The following is an 18522-nucleotide window of genomic DNA, read 5'->3' as shown; positions in this document are numbered from 1 at the left end:
CGATTATCCGCTCTGCCAACGTGGAATCTGAGGAATATATTCCTGGTGATTAGGGCTTTGTTTTTTAATATTATGAGGTTCGGATCCCACAATAAGATGTAGGCCCCGTTGCTAGGTAACCAATTCGTTCCTAGCCACGTAAAAAAATCTAATCCTTCGGGCCAGCACTAGAAGAGCTTTTAATCAGCTCTGTGGTCTGGTTGAACAATTATATATATATATATATATATATATTATATATCATATATATATATATATATATATATATAATATATATATATATATATATATATATTATATATATTATATATATATATATATATATATAAATATATATATAATATATATATATAATTTTTTTTTTTTTTTTTTTTTTTTTTTTTTTTTTTTTTTTGCGTCTTTTCAGCCCTACCTGAAACCTCGTTCATTCTTTTTACTGTACCTACATTTTTTAGGGCTGTTGCCTTGTATAATAAGGCGCCCTATGAGGTAATGTTAGACTTGCGATAATCTTATGCTAAGTCGGTTGGTATTGCACTTCCATATTCAATGGAGTGTCATGGGGTTTGTAGATCACTTACGTGGTTGGTATTATCTTCTTTGGTTATAACGACGATGTGTTAAACTCATGATGATTCGGCAATGATGTGAGGTTCTAGTAGGAAACACGAAGTATAAAAATACTTATATTCTCTGATTATTACATGGTGAAGATCAAGTAGGATTGTACAGGTCTTCTAATGACGATAACTTGATCGCTTCTGCCAATGATGATGGCTAATTCTATTCTCTCTACATGATAAAGCTTAGGTAAAGAGGTACAGGTCTTCTAATGACGATAGCTAACTCTATTCTCTCCTACTACCATCTCGGTTACCAGTCATAAAGGAACAGACAGTAGCTCGAACATATGAACATACAATCAGATGACATAGTTACTAATCACGTATGCCGCTTGAGCTATAGGTCACGGTGTTTGTCTCAAGCAGGAAGCTTGGACTAAAGTTTATAAACAATTGAATGACTACAGGTGACGGCATGTTATCTTAGCCTACTTTTATTGTATACGTCATCTTTAGCGTCTCTAGTCTGATCATATTTCTGCAAGCAATCTGGTTGACCTCTTTATTTTTAGTCTTTTATATATATGGACTAACATTCCATATTTTTATTATGTAATCATTACATAAAAGCTCGGTCAGCTACCAAAACCAACCACTGAATATTACTCAAACTTGACTTGCATTTGACTTATAGGAGTGTGATAAAGACACTATGTGAATATATACTTATAAGTAAAAAAAATTCATGGTGTATACAAATACAGATTCAAGTAATAAAATATAAGACATAATATGCATATGATATTCGTAAATAATAGTGATCACGTGATATATACTGATACAGTTTTTCACTTCATCTCATTAAGATACATATGCTACAGAAAATACTAATGTACTCTGATAATTGCATAGAAACATGATAAAAATCATATTTTAACTGATAAAAATTTCATATATGAATTGATAATAATTATTAATGTTTATGATGATTGATTCGTTGATTTTTATGCTAGCTGTTATATATCTGATTCATTAATCCATATACTAACTCATATATAACTGCAGATATCGGTAAGATAAAAGGTAACAGATTGATTATAGGCTACCTGATTGATTTATACATATGTATATGGATTCATATAATTATGATTTATATATGTGCACTTTAAATAGATTCCTATTGCGTACACGCAAAGATATATTTTGATTCTGTTATTTATGATCATTTATATAGGAACATGATCATATATACTTATATATATATATTATAGATATATATATATATATATTATATATATATATAAAAATATATATATATATATATATATATATATATATATATATATATTATATATCGAGCTACAATGTCCTTTAATTATCTAATTTCGCTCTACCTCGGAATTAATCATTTATTTCATATCGAGAAAAAATTCCCCTTCGGTTGTAAAGCAATATATGAAAATATATTAATTCCGAGGTAGAGCGAATTAGATATTAAAGGACATTGTAGCTCGATATATGTATATGAATCACTCGGTAATGTGATATGATTATATATATATAAATAAGGTATACATGACCGAGGTTATACTATACACATTTAACTAGCGTTCGAACAACTTTTCGTCCATTACACAGTTCCAGACAACCACCTATAGCCAAATGAAATGGCCATTTTCAAATGGTTAAAACAAGGGAAAAATTGTCTGGCGGGGTCCAACGTTCTATTTCGGCCTCATACTTATTCTCTGCATCCTAAGCCACACGATTACGTTCGTGATGAATAAAATCACCCCCAGCACGAGTCCTTCGCCAGCAAAGTAGAGTTGAATATCCTTCGGGTCGTAATTGTCCCTTTTTGTAGTCGATTTCCGACAGCCGCTGGAGCGTTCCGCATTAAAACGAGATTAACGACGGGATACGGTGACGGTCGAAGAAGTCCATGATGGTGCTTATTCCCTTCACATTGTAGGCGCTTGTTACTCGACTGCCGTCGTCTGCAGCGACGAACGATTTTTTGAAGTTGCGATGTGAAACTCTCGTACTGCAGGATACTGTAACCAGGTTCCATTAATCAGCCTGCAAGTGAAATTATACTTGTCACAAGGGCAAAGTAAATTCAGACGACATCCAAATACAGGGGGGGGGAGAAAGCCATTTAGAACCAGACTTAACCCACATGAATTCACTGATATTTGTGGAATTCAAAAGAGTCAGCTGTACAAACTTTTTTATCCATGGCATTAACAATGAGTGAACCTATCCAGGTCTATGATGACTGTAAAAATATCCATAATTATAAAAAATAAACAGATATCAAATTCGATATTACTGGTAGTAAATTACTAGACAAAGAAGTGGAAAACGGAGCTATTTGTAAGATTGCCAGGTAACATAAGAGTCAAAGAGAATATTAATCATGATTCTGTATTTCTCTATGCTAACTGAAATTAAGTTGTGATAAAATCTGATCCTATGTGCCCTAACAAAAGTTTCATATTCAATTTTTCTCGTACACATCCTCTGAGGTTAATTTTTAAACTTTATTAATTTGCTAGAGATGCAACGAAAGAACCCACTATGTAACTAATTTCTATATAAACTTTGGGTTTTTTTCAAGAAAATGTGACATTTTCCCATGAATGTGATTTACTTGGATTGTAATAAGCTAATGTTGCAAGTAAATTTTTCATATCCATGACTTGATACTTCTAAATGTCCGTTTACCAATGTCATAAGCTAAATTATTCACTCTAATTGTCTATGAGGTTCAGAAAAAATTAATTCATTTTGATGTTATAGAAATTCTATTTGCTTATTTTGTTTATTAATTTTAAAATGATTGCGATTCCTTAACCAAGTTTGCATTGCAATGCGGATAAGAATAGATTATGGCTATGTATGTCATCATGACCTATGAACCACATGTGAAGTTCACGAGCTAAGTATTCCTCTCTCCAGTCAACCTGCTTCGCAAGCGGAGACGACAGACACAGATGAGGCCTGTGTAAGCAGATTATTGAGGTTAAAAGGAACAACTGCTGATATGGCAATGATGACGTCGTCACTTGGCAGGAGATTGCTATCAGCCAGCTAAGATTTACGTGACTTGCTGTAATTAAATGCGACTTTAGTATTTTCAAATGATATTTTTTTGTTTTAATTCTCCACCCACATGAGAAGAATGTCTGAAAAAAAAACAGTACCAAAACTGAACAATATATTAGTTTCATGTTGGAAATCTGCATGATTGTAAATAAATTTAATTATGTTAAATTAAATATTCCTTATTCAAACTAATGAAAAAGGTTTCCATACAAATTCTATATAAATTATTAGCCCTGTATAAGATTCATATAGGATTATTCGCATAGATATACATTTTCACTACTAGACTTCCTGACTTTAAAATCTCTTTTATTTTATTTTATTTTATTTATTTATTTATTGATTTTTTTACTACGAATATAAATCACCGGGACAGACAATATGTCAGTAGGTTTTGATATGTGTTTGAACTTTTAGCTTATTTGTCATTACTAAAGCGTTAAGTTAGGGTTCAAATCTTTACGCATATATATTTGGATATCTAATTAACCTATGGTTACGATTTGCTTATTGATTTTATCGTGATTCCTTTTTTATTATAATTTGTAACCCTTCCGACTTCTTACGGAGTGTATTATATTGACTCCACTTGTATCCATATTTATTTTATTTTTTATATTTATTTATTTATATATTTTTTTATATATATTTGATAAATTAATGGTTGGCTTGAATATGTGGAAAAGTGTTCTAGCGGCGTACCGTATAAGGCTACTTGCGGTATCATTTCTACAGATACAAGATATGAATGATAAAGGTATTTAAAACCGCGAGAACCGCTATAATCCAGTTCGGATCCAATATCACGAATGTAACTCGTAAGACATTGACACTTTTTTATTTATCCGTTATTCTACCAAACCGATTGACTCTGGGCGATAAAATATATTATTGGTTTTCTTAATGGATAGGAATTCATACAACGTGTTAAGGAGATTATTATTGATTTACACCACCCGAGTCAGATTATCATGTGTTGAATTCCATGTTTACTGATTTAGCACTCATAAATATTCCTAGCGCACTCAATTGCGGTGGTTGTTTTTAGTGCTATTAATTCTATATAACGTGTCAAGGGGAACTATTAACACTAAGAAGTGTTTTATTTCCTCTGTCAGACTCGTAACTCTGTTAATAATTCTATGTATATTCTTTCAAGGATTGATTTGGCACAGGATAGGCCCTTAAACTGACAGGTGTCTTAGTGTATCCCTTGTTTTCATGACACATGCTACAATTAGTTATGTGCTTTTTATATCTGTAAGCATTGTAGGCCAGTAAAATAGTGATTTGGCTTTCTGTGACATAATAGGGAACCCTGGATGACGGAATGCAACCAGTTTATGACTATTGGTATGAAAGAGATTATTATTACTACCTGGTCGTTAGTCACCTGCTTTGTTCTTCGGGTTTTCCTCGTCACGGACCTCCATATAATATTACATTTGATTACATAATTCTGATACACATACTTTAAATATACTTTTGCTTTAGGGTTTCTGCTCGAAGTGTTTATTGTTTTTTGCTTAGCCGCTGACCCTGTTTCCGTTCGAAGTTTTTATTGTTTTGTTTATCGCTGTTGACTCTTGCTTTGTTCAGTTTGTAACAGTTCTGCACTCCGACCCAGATATTCAATGCTCGCGATCTCTTGGGTTAAGGAATTTTCTTGTTTAGATACGGTTTTAACAATAGGTATGGATGTTTCTATATCTTTTAGTCTAATTAATGGTTCTTTGCAGTATGGTGCGGGATTGCGGGATAATGCGTCAGCTATGATAATTGCTTTCCCAGGTAGATATCTTATCTTGGCTCCAAAGACCTGAATGATCATTTGTCACCGAGTCCCTTTTGGACTGTGATTAAAGCCTTTGAAAAACTCGGTAAGTGACTTATGCTCAGTGAGGACTTTAACAGGATAGCCGTAGATTATGAACTTGAAATGTACTAGTGAGTTAACGATACCTAGCCCTTCCTTGCCTATTACTGCATATTTACTTTCAGAGGGCTTTAGTTTACGTGAATAAAAAGCTATAGGGAAGAACTGTTTATCATATTACTGAAGTAATACCCCTCTTACCCCTTGGTCTGAGGCGTCTATTGCAATAAAAAAAAATTCCTTATTTAAATCAGGGATTTTTAAGTAATATCCCTCTTACCCCTTGGTCTGAGGCGTCTATTGCAATAAAAAAAAATTCCTTATTTAAATCAGGGATTTTTAAGTTAGGTGAGCTGCATTATTCCGCTTTTAAGATATCTAACGCCTGTTGATGCTTTTCAGACCATAATAAATCTACGCTCTTCTTCATAAGATCTGTTAAAGGAGCTGTCATGGTTGAAGAGTTACATATTTACATACGATTGTAATACTCACTACTGCGCAAAAGTGCTGTATCCCCCTTTTACGTTAATAGGTACCAGAAGTTATGAATAGCCGACACCTTACCATGGACTACTTTAAGACCTTGACTAGACACATAAAACCTAGATAAACATGTTCGGTTTTTAAAAACTCACATTAAGATATTTTACTCTGAGATTATTTGTCTTTGTCTCTGTAGCACTAGCTCTAGTTTATGTGAATGTACTTCTAAGGTATTAGAAAAGATTACAAGACCAACCAATAGGCATGTAGGGTATCCCCTAAAAGTCTCCAAACACTATATTGTAATTGGGGCGCAATGTAAGCCGGAGGCATACGTAAAAATTGATAATGTCCCCTGAGTGTGCTGAAAACCGTGTATGAGGTACAATCACTTAGGTAATGGTATCTGGTAAAAGCCTTTAAGTAAGTCCAAGCTGGTGAAAAATTTATTCTAACCTAACAGAGATAAGATGTCGTCGGTACATGGCACTGGAAACTATCGGGAGTCGTTTCCTTGTTTAAGCGACAGAAATCTACGCAGATACGCCAAGTCCGATCTTTTATGGCATGACGTTTGAGGGAAAAATTATATGGGCTTATTTGATTTCCTAATGGCTCCTATTACTAAAATTTTTCAACTTCGTCATTTATCTCTATTTTGAAATTTCATTGGGAGTCTATGCAAAGGTACGCATATAGCTTTATGTTTGTCCTTAGACCGTATTTTGTGTTAAATTACATCCGTTTTTTCCCCAGAGATCACTCGCTAGTGGAGAAACTTCCTGGTATTCAAATAAAAGATTAAAAAAAAAATTCTGCTGAATCATCATCTGCTTGAATGACTTTACGGATATTACTTTAGATAGAATATAAGAGAGATTCATCCACGACTGATTGGGCGGGATTAAAAATTAGCAACAATAAAAAAATACGATATTCATATGTATAGGTTTTGTGGATTACTAGATTTAACTTGTTGCTGCGAGTCAACCGTGTATAGGGCTTTGTTCGCGGAAATCGTTACATTTCAGAGTGTCGGGAAGGATTAAAATTTCATTTCCCAGCAAAGTCTTTTTACACGCACGAAGTCATTCGAGGGTGCATGCTTCTCGAGATTTTGCGTGCAAACTGCGGCTGCGGTTGTGGGAGAATTCTGTTGGGTTGTTGAACAATGTGACGATTTATGAGACAAATGTATAGTTCCTCTATATAAGTTATTATTTGATTAACTGTCTCTTTTTGTTCAAACGGATTTAAATATGTTTGAAGGTTTATAGGATTTTCCTTTGATAAACACGCCTTATTTTGCAGGATGTAAGATAATATTTTGTATACCCCTAGATGGATCTTACAATTACACTAGATACAGATCAATGTTTTTTATAACTATAGAGGTATCTGTAAGCGCTCGCTTATCCAGACTTCTCATTAGGGAAGTTCGAACAACAGATGGAGAGTCCGTAAATACAGGATATTACGTGTACTAAAGGAATAAAACAAGATATTCTAATTTTTACGGCGCGTACAGTTGGGCTTAATCCACCACTACTTATAATAACTTATGTATTAAAAAAAACAAGAACCTGCTCTGATTACTTGATACGGTCGTGTGATGCATAGGGAAATTCCTTTTTAATTTTTCCAACATCGCTCTCCCTTTCCGCTGAAGTCGCTTAAATGGAATGTGCTTTGCTTGCTACACTCGGCAGATTTAACTGACCTTGACCGCTTGACTAGATGACACAGTACCCAAGTTAGCTTAATCACGATTTGTTTGTTTCTGAAAGGGCTACTGTTTACCTATTTCTTTTTGTAATAATTAGGATCCTTCTCTTTATTACCATCGACAACGTATTGTATGTTTTTAGCATTATGTTGCTGCTAGTTACGTAAAAAACAACGAACGTATGAATGACGAACTATAAAGAATTGAGCGATTACTATTAACATAAGTTATCTCTACTGCGTTATCGTGTACTTGCTGTTGTTTACTTTATTCTTTGCTAAAATTTGAAATAGTGAGGGATCCTGGTCAGCGCATTTAGTCTAATGAAAGTTTTTTACAGACATGTTATTCCTTGCAATCCAGCCGTATTTTTTAAAAGTTAAGTTGAGTCATTGAGGTTCGATATTTTATATAACTAAAAAAACTCAAGGCTAAAACTGCGATCGGGACTTTTGCAAAGGAGCATTTATTGTCATGACCCGAATTAGTGTTACCTCTAATTTATCTAGATTTGTACGGGTGTTCAACTTGCTTTTGTGTGTTTTCTAATCACTACGGTGCCTAACGACCCTATCCATGCATCTGTATAAATACAGACGTCCACTGCGTAAACGCATATTCACTGTTTAATATGATTTGTTACGTAAGGGATTAATAATCACCCAAAATTATAAAATTAACATAGTATATGATTATGATATTTCAGTAGAACTTCTGGAAACAGAAACTCAAAGATAAAAACTCGCAGTAGCAAAATCTCAATGATGTAGATAATTTCTGTAAAAAGGTAAGATTAAGAATGTCTCGTAACTTCAGCCACAGGAATAACGAAATTCGACCTGTAAAGGAAACACTCAAAGTTACTCCAAATGAATAAAAAATTGTACTTAGCTTGCTTTTGTGGGAAGTCACGGTGTTCCGATAACGATGTGCCCTTGGCCCTCCTTCTCTATTTAGCGGATGACCTGGATTTTTTGGCTTGAGTTTTACCCCGTGCGCGTTGTTTTGATGATTCGAGCCCTTGAAGATCCGATGCTCCAGACGCGTTTGGTTTGTTTCTTGAAGTGCCGGAAACGCTCACTAACGATGTTTTCTTGAATGATTCTAATGAGAGACGAAGCTTGTGTTGCCGTAGGAAAAAGGACACGTCGGGTTTGTATCTTGAAGTTATTCACTAAACGATGATACTAAGTTGCTTGAAGAATTTGTTGCTTTCGTCGTCGTTGAAGAGTTCTTATATGATACTTCGTTATTCTAGTTTTTCTTCGGAGAAGTTGTAGAGTTCTTCTGGTACGCTGCCACCACTTTTAGGGCTGTTGCCTTGTATAATAAGGCACCCTATGAGGTAATGTTAGACTTGCGATAATCTTACGCTAAGTCGGTTGGTATTGCACTTCCATATTCAATGGAGTGTCTTGGGGTTTGTAGATCACTTACGAGGTAGGTATTATCTTCTTTGGTTATAACGACGATGTGTTAAACTCATGATGATTCGGCAATGATGTGAGGTTCTAGTAGGAAACACGAAGTATAAAAATACTTATATTCTCTGATTATTACATGGTGAAGATCAAGTAGGATTGTACAGGTCTTCTAATGACGATAACTTGATCGCTTCTGCCAATGATGATGGCTAATTCTATTCTCTCTACATGATAAAGCTTAGGTAAAGAGGTACAGGTCTTCTTAATGACGATAGCTAACTCTATTCTCTCCTACTACCATCTCGGTTACCAGTCATAAAGGAACAGACAGTAGCTCGAACATATGAACATACAATCAGATGACATAGTTATTAATCACGTAGGCCGCTTGAGCTATAGGTCACGGTGTTTGTCTCAAGCAGGAAGCTTGGACTAAAGTTTACAAACAATTGAATGACTACAGGTGACGGCATGTTATCTTAGCCTACTTTTATTGTATACGTCATCTTTAGCGTCTCTAGTCTGATCACATTCCTGCAAGCAATCTGGTTGACCTCTTTATTTTTAGTCTTTTATATATATGGACTAACATTACATATTTTTATTATGTAATCATTACACATTCATATCGTTTCATTCATCTTCCTATCCACCCACTTTTGACAATTGTCTGACAGCGCAACTGCAGGTTTTTCTCCTGGTACACCCTACAAACCTCATACTCCCAACTTTCCTTTCAGCTCTGAATAACCTCATAATTTCTGGGCTTGTCCTTTAGCCTAAATAGTATATCCTGTCTATCAGACACACGAGCCTGTGTTGATCCTTAAGGAATGAAGATTACCTGAATAAAGATCGCCTTTTCTTTGGTGAGAATTGCACTGAACTAGTAACTGGTGACGGTTTGTGAATAGTAAAAATAGATGATGAAGGTATTCCTGTGGGATATTCCTGGAAATTGTTCTGGAGAAATAAGAAGTTGATCAATGGACAGAAAAAAGTTAAGTCCGTCCCATGGAGGATGTAAGCCAGCTATTCAAAGCAATATACCACCCACAGCTTTCACTTAAATATAAGACTATGCTTTTGCTATTATTATTCAGAAAATAAACCCGATTCGTATGAGAAATTGACTTAAAATTAAAGCTTTCAAAGAATATGGAGTAAGGTCGTCATGGCAATGAGAGAGAGTGAGAGATTTGGTGGCAAGTTTCACTAATTATTATAATTTGTGCCTTTTACCAATGCATCTATTTTCAAGTTTAAAGGTGGAAAAATCTGTGTATATGTAATAATTTCCTATCTATTCTGAAGCACGAATTTATACTGATGTCCAATATGTGACTATTGATTATGCTTTATTACTCATGTGTTGAAACCATTCTCGTATTTGCAATTATCAATACTGTCTGATATTTCTGAGTTGCAGCTCCATACCTATTGATATGAATTAAATTGACATATAAAACAATGCCTGTGTGATATACCTCATAAATACCAACTTTAAATGACAAATGTTGAAGATCCACTAACCTTAATTGGTTAGATATTTATATTCATGATGTAGTTTCCTTTTATGCTTTACGTTTTTAGGACGTTAATTCATTGTCGCTCCTATTTCGCTTTAAGGAACTTTGATATGAGCTGTTACTGGCCCACGTATTTGGTTTTGCTCGTCGCAGTTTTCATATATAATAAAAAACACTTATTTGTCCAACCACAATGACATTTGGGGCAGTTACAATAGAGAGGAGTTGTACTGAACTAAATGAATAAAAAAAATCAGACGCCTCTCATTCTGTTAAAATAAATAAATGCAACGCCGAATAAAAAGCGAACATAGGATCGTTTTGGTTAAGCGATTTTTGTTGACCGTGTTTGACATTTGTCGCCGGATTCCCTCTGAAATGTGGCGCAGAAAATCTAGCTGAAATTAATCTTGAACTAAATGTATTATATGCAATTATTTCAAATGACATAAATAAACATGGTAAGTTTAAATTCAAATGTTCATGAATCCAGATTGATTCAATTTTCGTTTTATATCTCTTTAACTAATAGATACGATTTTTTTTATTCAAACGCCATAGGATGTCACTTTTCATTAATAAAATATCACAGTCCAGCTATTTTTCCCCCTTTTATAAGTGAAACCATCTGCACGACGATGACTGAAATATTAGACAATTCGACCACGAATAATTATGTAATATTTCAATCGTCGTCGTGCTGATGTCATTCAACAATGACAAAAAACTAGATTTATACCTTTTATGAAAGACTTACATATGTTTGTTTGCTAAGGCTCCGTTTAAAAAGGACGCTGATTTTGGTGATTTTTTTTTTATTCTTATAGTTTGAGATTTTTAGCCAACGGAACCTAGACCATGTAACCGAGACTGCTTGCCATATTTTCCACCCTTGTATCTTTTAGTAATAAAACTATTCCCATACGATACTACTTTCAACTCCGTGTAAATGAAAACAGTATTGATTTACAGATCTCGTACTGCATATTTTCCACTCCATCCTCTCTTAATCTTGACTCTGATCTTACTTTTGAGAAAAAATCATATGAAAACAATGCAACCTGTTTCAGATCATCAGTCGTTTCTTTACTAGAATACTGTTCGTCGGTGTGGATGTCTGCTTCTGCCAGAGATTAATTTCTTTTAGCTAGATATAGTGGTTCGTTGTGGTAGATTTATGATTAAAATATTAGCAGTTATGACTTAGATCATCACAGATGTCTCTTGTTTACAAGTTGTATTTCAACACCGTTTTGTCATATTCACAATTAATCCCCGATCCCTTTGTTCCTGCTGAGAGCAACTAGTAGATTTGCTTAACAGCAGTACCAATACGCAGAGGATTCGTTATCTTACTAACAACAATGTAAGAAAATATAGTTCAGGTAAATTCAGTCAATAATAGAATGCCAGAGCGGTTACTTCTACGACTTTACTTGTGTATTATTTAATATGATAAAAAGTAATATATCACAATATAACAATAGATATCTAACTAGTATTTCAAATCGCAGATGGATTAATTTAGTAAATTGTTATTCTAGTCTCTCTCTCTCTCTCTCTCTCTCTCTCTCTCTCTCTCTCTCTCTCTCTCTCTCTCTCTCTCTCTCTCTCTCTTTCAGACCAAGTTTACAGCACAAAATCTTAGTTTGTCATTCTTCAGGCCAAGTCACTTGATCAATGACAGGAAAAAGAAATAAAAAGTTTTTGAAAAGAATTTCTTCTCATGAAGGACAAAGGAACTTCGAGGGTGGAGAGGGCGGCGTTTGCACGTTCTTGGAAATGCAAGTAAAAAAAGATCTTACGGTAATGAATTATGAATAAGACGGAATGTTTCCTGGAAGTTTTGCAATGAACGTTCACTGTTGGAAAGAGCGATTATTGTCGATGGAGAGATATTTTGTTAAAGATTGTGAATAGGTTTACTGGGAGACTTCGCTGACTTTAAGTAGATACGCCAGCAACAGTGTTCGTTTACGTCGAAGATAGAAAATATTCAAACACCCAAGGAATATTTTAATCTACGTGGAAAACCGGCATCGCTCTAACTACGTACTTCATTTTCTTGTTTTGCAGGAAAAAAAGTTGCTCCGGCATCAAGAGAGAGAGAGAGAGAGAGAGAGAGAGAGAGAGAGAGAGAGAGAGAGAGAATAACCTTTTATCTACTACTTCTGAGGTTTTATAGCACCACAGAAAGTGAATTCGCGTCAGTTCACATTTAAAGCCTGAGTAAAGATTAGACTCAAGAATATCCATTGTTCTCCGGGAGAGAAAAAACGAAATGCCTGCAAGCAGAGGATCTTTACCATGGAGAGTTCACGATTTTAGTATTTACTTAAATTCGTCTTGATACTTCGTTGGTCTCAAGCTTAAAAGGAAAACATATTTAGGGGACCAAGACGTCTTGTGTGAACCTCTGGAAGTCGAAAGTTCTACAGAGGCGTGGTATGAAAGCACTTTCACTTATATTTGTATCCGTGAAGGCGTCTATAACATGGACACGGATATTTCCTTCTAGATCTTATTCTCTTCAGTTGTTTGAATTATCCGACTGAGTAAATCTGCCTTGCATTATGGATAGTGGGTCATTGTTGTTGCACGTTGAAACACCTTCCGGCGACCCTGCAAGTAGTACTAATATAAGAACAAATTTTAGGAAAGTTATTATTCATGTTGTGTCTAATCCTTTCCTTAAAAGAATGATCAGGCCTACTTGTATTTCTTTCAAGTTATTTTCTTTTGTTAAGCAAATTCATTGTATTTTTTTATGACTTATCAAAATATGCGATCTATTCTAATTTTTTCTCAGATTTTTTATTCTCATAATAATACTATTGCTAGTCCTCCTACTACTACTAATAATGAAGATCACTATTATTATTCTTCTTGTTGAACATCTTTATGTTTCTATATTCCAAGCTACCATTTACTAAGGTTGAATGGCACCAGGTGTACATCTACTGAATACAGAATATAAGAAGATTGAGACAGCCCTGCCAAAAATAATTCGCTTTCATTTAATGCCTACTGAAGTAGACACTAATGCATTTATTATCTGCCTTAAGGGTCAGAAAACTGCCCAGTGCCTCATGATGAACAGTCCCACCATCAGCAGTAATCCCACGAGAAGAGAAGGGAAGTATAGTCTACCAATACTACGTTCTGAGAAGGGAATGGATCCCATCATTCATACAATGGTATGACTACGCTTCCCCTCTCTAAGAGGATCATTGTCCATCTACATGAAGGGGTGGCATACTAACACTGCATGATGGGACACGGCAACGCCCCCTAACACTAGCAGACCATAAAGAATACCACAAACCTGGATGGAAACACAGACCACTGCCTACTCTGGTATGAACAAGGAGGCCCTCACTATTCCTCAGCAAAAAAAAAAACAAAAAACCTAATGATACTTAGGAGATCCTCATCTTTTTCACTTCCACCAGGAGAACAGTAATAGGCACCCCAGAAGTAATGCAACAGCTGCCCTCCTCCTCGAGTAAATCAACCGTGCTCCTCCAGAGCCAAATAAGCAGCGTTTTTGTAAACCATTTTTCAGGTAAAATTATTCGATGTAAGTAAACCTGATGCCATTCTACCTTAGTGAATGGTAGCATGGACTACCGAAATATCGGGATGATAAATGAACTTCAGACAGCTGGTTATTATTATTAACAATAACAATAATAATAGAAGGTTCCTTTGATTTTTTATAGATCCTCAACTCCAGAATAAGTCTTTATATCATTCCTTTCGTTCTACTATGTCTTATATTATTATTTCTATATGTGTATGGTCTATTTGAAGCATAGCTAAAAATAATAATAATGATAATTCCCCGAATGGTGGAAGTGCCCAGATTAGCAAACTGTAACTCCACCTCCCTTCTGTTTTTGTATATAAAGCTTTGTCATCTTCTCTTGTATTCAATGTAAAAGTAATTGAAATTGACAAATATTAGTGTTTAATCTATAGCTTTCGAGGTCATGGAAACGAATAGTGACACTTCCGTTGCCCTTCAAGTCCAAGTTCAGCCTTGATAGGAAGGGGGAAGATAAGTGGCAGGAAGGGGGTAACAAGTAAAAATAACTGAAAACAACAGCTATTAGTGTGTTTCAGTAGTGGCTAAGATGAATAGTGATACTCCTGATGACATTAAAGTCCAAGTTCAGCCGTGATATGATGTGATGAGAAAGGGGTGGGAGTCGGGAAGGGTTGACATCTAAAAATATCTAAAATTGACAGATATTGGAGTCTAATCCATATTTTGCAAGGTTGCCGAGATGAATAGCTACACTCCCGAAGCCCCTTAAGTCCTAGATCAGCCCCAATAGGAAGGGGGTGATGAAAAGGTTGGGAAGGTAGCGATATGTAAAATTAACCCAGAAATACATATACTAGTGTGTAATCCAAAGTTTTTGAGGTCATTGATATGAATTAGGTAAACCCTAATAGGAAGGCGGCCGTGAGAAGGGGTGGGAAGGTGGTGACATTTGAAAATCACCTAAAACTACAGATTTTAGAGTCTAATCCACAGTTTTCAAGGTCGCTTGGATGAATATAGTCACTCCCGATGCCCTTCAATTCCAAGTTCAGCCCTGATTGAAATGGGGCTTGAGAAGTGGTGAATTGTAAATTGTCCAAAATGCTGGGTGAGCAATGTAACTGAAACAATCATCTTATCAATAATGAGAGAGAGAGAGAGAGAGAGAGAGAGAAGTTAGTTTCAGATATTTTTTTCTGTTCCACACTTAATTGGGTATTGTAAAATTGTTATCATATTCACCAGAAAGGGTAATTCAAATGAAATGCTGTCAATTGGGTCACTGCTGAGTCGGAAAGCTGGGGAAAACTGGCTGGTTTGCTAGGCAGTTTGCCTGCATTGGTAAAGCCCTGGGTACATCGGTGCTTAGGTTCCAACTTCTCTTATGACTTGTGTGGCCTGTTTTAAACTCGTTTCTTGCAAGTTGCAAGCTCAAAGCTTTACCGGCCTCTTTTGCCTTATGAATACTTTTATAGTGAGCTCTCGCATATTAGTATTGATGACATAAGCTTCAACTTGGAATATTGGCCACACAGACATAAGCATGTTAGAATAGGTTGGCGTTTTTCTTGGAAAATAGTTGCAAAAGTTAGTTTCTTTCAAGTTTTCTTAGAATGGTGGGAAGCTGTGACTTTGCATAATAAATCTAATAATATTGATTTTAACGTTTGTTCTCCACGAAGTTTAACTAATTATTAGAGATGGTCACAATGAAAGATAAAATATAAAACAATATGGTATAAAGGAAGTTCGGAAATTGTTACGGGAAATCTAACTTTATTAATTGTTTTTATTATAATTTTAAAAAGAAAGTAAGATGCAATTTAAAAAGAAAATCGCAAAAAAATCTAATTTAAAATGTAAAAAGTTTAAACAATTAAAGAGAGGATTAGGAAGGAAGAGAATGGATGGAATTCAAAAGGTCTCCCCTCATCCCGCCCCCACATCTCTCTCTCTCTCTCTCTCTCTCTCTCTCTCTCTCTCTCTCTCTCTCTCTCGACGTTGCAATAAAAGGAACTGTCTTCTCTTTCATGTCGGGTCTACGTTACATTTTTCTTTCAAGTTTGAACGCCCATTTTTCCATATTTTACAAAGGTAGGAATGATTGTAGTCTACTTTTTTGTTGTTGTTGCAATATCGAACAGAAATGAATTTTTGTTTTGAGTCTTTTGTGGTTGAATTTACCGAAAACATTCACACATTATACCCTATTGAATAGCATTCCATTGTTTTCACTTTCCTTTTATCATTATTAACAGAACAATTAGATGTTGCATAGAGTTTGATAGTATCTATATCCTTCAACAAATAATTTCACTTATATTTATTATTTAAAAATATTTAAATATCCAGCATAAAATTAAAGAAAAATTATTGTAATAATGTGTAGAAATTAATATTTGTAATCACTTCATAGTACATATATATACACGCTCACGTCCGCACACACACACACACATATACATATGCATATTATATATATATATATATATATATATATATATATATATATATATATATATATATATATATCGGATGCCACGCCCTTTGACATACCAGAAGATGTCCTTCGATACCCCCTCCAAATGGGCCCCCTCCTCGCACACAGGGTGTCACTATGGCATCACCCCCAGCCCTTGGCATCCTATTTGCCAACATGTAGGGTACATGGTAGATCTGGAGGGAAGAACCTTCAATTCCCACCCGTAACCGAAGATGTATGGCCGATATATTCTTGATAGTGAAGGTGAGAAGACATAGTTTAACTAAGCCTAGTATTCGAGAAACTTATCGAATATGGTGTTAAAATAATCAATTTTGAGAAAATGCTAATGAAATAATGGAAAAAAATAATTTGTGAATTTACGGTATCCTAAAAATAAATCATATATGAGATGAAATTTAAAGATGTATGGTTTCATTCGCCAAAAGAATTTTTCTTTTATTTTTAATACTTTTGAATGTATTAGTATTTGCATAGCAATAATTAAAAGATCATTCAAACGTGAATTTATAATTTTTTCCAAATAAATCTTATATGGGATGAAAATTAAAGATGTAAGATTTTATCTGCCGAAATAATTTTTCTCTTATCTTCAATACTTTTGGGGATATTAGCATCTGAGCCAATTTGGGCCGGGATGTGCCGGGCCACCAGAAATGAGCCCGGTTTCCAGTAAGACTTTGCTTCGCTCGTAAGCATAATTTTAATGTGAATTTATGATATTTTAGGAATAAATATCATGCCATATAAGATTTATTCATAGGAGGTCATAAAGTCACATTAAAATTATGTTTTAATTATTGGACAGCCTTTGCTAAATTTTGCATGCAACTATTCTTAAAATCCTCATTATACCTCTCTCTTTTGTGTGAACTTTGCAAATATCAAGTTATTGCAGTATCCGATTCTATATTAAAATGCAATGGTATCTTAAAATGAAAATTGCTATTAATTGATTTCTCTCTCTCTCTCTCTCTCTCTCTCTCTCTCTCTCTCTCTCTCTCTCTCTCTCTCTCTCACACACACACACACACACACACACGTGTGTGTGTGTGGGTGTATTAGTGTGTGAATCTGTTTATTTAGTGCGAGTGCGCGCACAAATCTGAATGTTAATTAACTTTGTTGTCTGAGTAATTAATGGCTGTTGTTTATATGTGTGAAAATATTAGCTGCTATGGAAAATGAACTGCCACAGAGGTAAGAAAATAATTATACGCTTGCCTCTAATTTTGGACAGCATACGTGCTATCGCCTCTTGGAGAATTAGCTAAAGGAGGGGAATTTTATGATCGACCACATTGCCTATCTTTGCAGAGAGAGAGAGAGAGAGAGAGAGAGAGAGAGAGAGAGAGAGAGAGAGAGAGAGAGAGAGAGAGAGAGAGAGAGAGAGAGAGAGAGAGAGAGCACATTTAATGTAAAAAGAATCAGAAGGAGGTTTAATAAAGAATTACCGAGGGATCTTCATGAGACTTTTTAAGTGAGAAATGAGAGGGATGTGACCTGGTTCCTCGTCGAGGAGGCTGACTTTTATGATAATGATTTCTTTTTCCTTTGTCCAAAAGGCCACAGAAAACTTCACCCGAGCTCTTTGTTTTTCTTTGTTATTTAATATAAGAAATAATATTGTAATAAATCAGCTGGTGCTAAATTCCGTCATGAGAGAGAGAGAGAGAGAGAGAGAGAGAGAGCCTGATTCCGAAGACATGTCACCTGGGCGATCTATAAACCAGCCACACCTGTACAGAGCCAACACC

Source organism: Macrobrachium nipponense, chromosome 36 (assembly GCF_015104395.2).
Source record: "Macrobrachium nipponense isolate FS-2020 chromosome 36, ASM1510439v2, whole genome shotgun sequence".
In the NCBI taxonomy this organism is placed as follows: Eukaryota; Metazoa; Arthropoda; class Malacostraca; order Decapoda; family Palaemonidae; genus Macrobrachium; species Macrobrachium nipponense.
This window is presented reverse-complemented; position numbering follows the sequence as displayed.